Raw genomic sequence first — 3,378 nt, 5'->3', positions numbered from 1 at the left:
GAGGGAGGAACAAGTAGGCACTGGTTGATAGGTGAGTGGCTACAACTTACGCATGTACGCATTTCCCGACCAGTGCGGCAGGTCAAAGCCGGAGAGTATGATGTCACTGCTTCCCTTGAATCGCAGAGCATTTGGCGCAGCAATGTCAAGAAGTCACCGGTGATTTCGTGGAAGACCAGATACTGGAGGGACACGAGGAACTCAATGCCATGTGGGACCTCCGTCATGCTGTTGAGGTTGACTAGGGATAATCTTTCCAGGCCCGCCATGGCACCTTGCTATATCTCTAGCTGGTTCAGATTAGGCAGGTCTCTTAAAAAGAGAATCTTTAGCTTGGGAAACCGCCCCGTGAGAAATGTCAGCTGCTCTCCGTTGTACGCTCTGGTGAAGTGTAGAAGTGTCAAGTTCGACAACAAAGAAAGCGATGGCAGTGGGTCTTTTCTCAGTTGTGACCAAGACAGAGCCAATGCACACAAGTTCTGTCCTCCATCAGATTGGAAGAGAGGAGACTCATCCAACAGACTCATCCAACGACCCTTGTTCTAATCGTCCTCTCAACGATAGCGTTTGCAGATTTGGCGGGAGGACGTTCAACAAGAGAACCTCGTTCTCATCACTTGCATTCACAGATAGCTTGGACAAATACTGCATATGAACTAGAGACTCGCGGATGCGTCCACAGTAGATTCCCTTTACATTTGATAACCTCAAGCTTCTCAGTTGCCTCAGCTCCCCCAAATGTCTAACTGACTCACCCTGCACTTCCAATGTTCGTAGGGTTTGCAGGTTTGTCAGATTCCCAAGACCAATGGGGATAGTCATACCACTGTGAGAATGAATATCCCTCCAATCTAGATAATTCATTTGCTCAGCAAATAAGTGCCTAAGCTTCTTCAGGTTGACAACCCCACTAGGCAAATAATGTATATCTGACCTATAAAGGTCCAGTGTCAACAAATTTGAAAGCTTTTCAATAGACCTCGGGAGCATCTTCACTTTTGAATTACGCAAACCTAAATGGCAGAGACTAAAAAGATCTCCAATGGCATCTGGAATCTTCTCAATGGGTAAGCCATTTAATTCTAGCATTGTCATATATCTTGACTTCTTACATAACAGAGGTAGTAGAGTGAATGATAGCATGTTATCATCCACTACAATGACGGTTCGAAGTTGGTGTATACTAGAAAACGAGTGCTGAATATCCTTCTTTAGCTTATGCATTACCAATCGACGCCCGTCCATGTCAAGGGAACCCCCACATTTATCCTCATATGTAACACCAAAACAATCCTTTTGACACAAATCAACGGCCAATTCTCGTAAGATATCATGCATTCTGAATTCCTTCGTCCTACCAAATGAGTTCCTTTTAACAAGTTGTAGCATGTTTCTATCAATTAACTCCTTTAGATAGCCTTTTGTCACTTCTTCTAATGTGCTTTCACCCCTCTCCTCAATGAATCCCTCTGCTATCCATAACCGTACAAGTTGTTTCCTTTTGAAAAGATAGTCTTCTGGGAATAAACTGCAGTATAGGAAACAACTTTTCAAGTGTGTTGGAAGGTAGATGAAGCTCAGATGCAAAATATTCCTTATCTGATCAAGCCTCAAGTTATTAATTAGCTCCCAACTCAGTTGGTCATTTATTCTTCTCCATTCTTCCACAGTTTTCTCACGCACACGCAAGAGGCTACCAACTGACACAATAATGAGAGGCAAGCCTTTGCACTTGCTAACTATTTCGTCACAAAGACTTCAACTCCACAGGACATTCATGATTTTATCTATTGGAAAGGCTTTCTTATGAAAGAGATCACATGCCTTGTCTTCTGGCAAAGCTTCTAGCTTTAAGATATGTTCCGGAGAGGCAAGTGCAGCAACATCACCTTCCCTTGTGGTAATTATCAATCTGCTGCCGTTGTCATTATGAATAAGCACTCTAGACAAGTCATCAAATGCTTGTGGAGTCCAAACATCATCCAGTATGATCAAATACTTAAGTTGCTCCAGAAATCTTTTCAGTGTCTCTTCAAGGCATGTGATGTCCATCGCCGCGGTGTTAGACAGAACACTGACATTATCTTTGAAAAGTTCGTTGATTGTATTCCTCAGGACATCCTCTCTAGAATAAGTTTGAGAAATGGAGACCCACGCATGGCACTGGAGTTGCTCTCTCTGCTTCCTATAGACATTTGCAGCTAAAGTTGTTTTACCAAGTCCTCCCATTCCAAGCAGTGCTATCACGGGGCACTCCAAAACAGCACGTGCCAACCACTGCTCAAGTATCTCTCTGTTTTTATCCACCCCCACTAAATCTTCTTCATTAAGGGAACGTGAAATGTTTGCTATATCTTGGGACCTCTTGACAATGTAATTCGAGCTGCTAGTATCCTCGTTCTGTATCATGGGGACCCAGCGATTTTTCATCTCTGACAGGTGTGCAAGGTCTTTCTCTATTTCCTTCGTCTTGAAAGCTATCTGGTTCAAATAAAGCAGAGATTCTGGTTTTATGAACCCTTGCTTCAGGTAAAAGCAACACCCTAAATCATGTTCCTGATCAATTAGATACAAGTACTCATCCACTATGTCTTCCATCACATGTGCTACCTTCCGTACTTCCTCCAACCAGCCCTCATATACTTGATTGTTGCTGTTTCGAATGTCCATTTGACAAACAACATCATGTATGACGCGAAGCTCCCTTGCAACACGACCCATGTTGCCCTGTAGCTCTACTTTTTACTTCCTGTACTTCGCAAGTTTCATGCTCACCTGGTCTACCGCTCCATTTGCCAAGGCATTTCCGATCTTTTTAATGGCTAAAAGAATCACAATCTCCGCCATTATTTTCTGAGAATTACTAATATCTGTCTGTTGGGTGGTAGCCTAGTTGTATATTCTCCTCAGTATCAATAGAATGGCCACTGCAAATTGAGGTGATGTATTAATTAAGGACTGTGCTAACGACCAGTCGACTGGTTGTTAGCGACAGATCCGGACGATCTCGTGTATACTTCTTTGCTCGATTCCACGTCTCAGTGCAATCTCGCATGCAGTGTTGCGCTGCAATCTCACATGCACATCTTCTTTTGTTTGCATAGAGCGCACGTAGATAAAAAGAAAAGATGACGTCAGCAAAGAGTTCATTAGAAACGAAACTTCAAAATGTTTTGTAGCTCAAACCGTTGGTCCGATTGAAAAACCGTTTTCACATAAAAAATTCGTTGCGACGAGAACTCCGAAACTAGATCCCATGTTGGTATGTTTCGATGACTTGTTTTTGGGGGTCAAAAGTTATCAGACCTATGCTAAATAAGTTATCACCTGTGTGGTACTCTAGTTACCCTCCTGTTTATATGAAAATTACCGGGGCAT

General features: G+C 42.9%; 1 pseudogene; it reads right to left on the bottom strand.

Annotated features, from left to right (window-relative positions):
* Positions 1-201: 201 nt before the first annotated feature.
* Positions 202-2,847, bottom strand: LOC125519220 (disease resistance protein RPM1-like; annotated as a pseudogene).
* Positions 2,848-3,378: the final 531 nt, after the last annotated feature.

This window comes from Triticum urartu, chromosome 7A (genome assembly GCF_056163025.1).
Source record: "Triticum urartu cultivar PI428250 chromosome 7A, HENAU_Tu73, whole genome shotgun sequence".
Taxonomy (NCBI): domain Eukaryota; kingdom Viridiplantae; phylum Streptophyta; class Magnoliopsida; order Poales; family Poaceae; genus Triticum; species Triticum urartu.
This window is presented reverse-complemented; position numbering and strand designations above follow the sequence as displayed.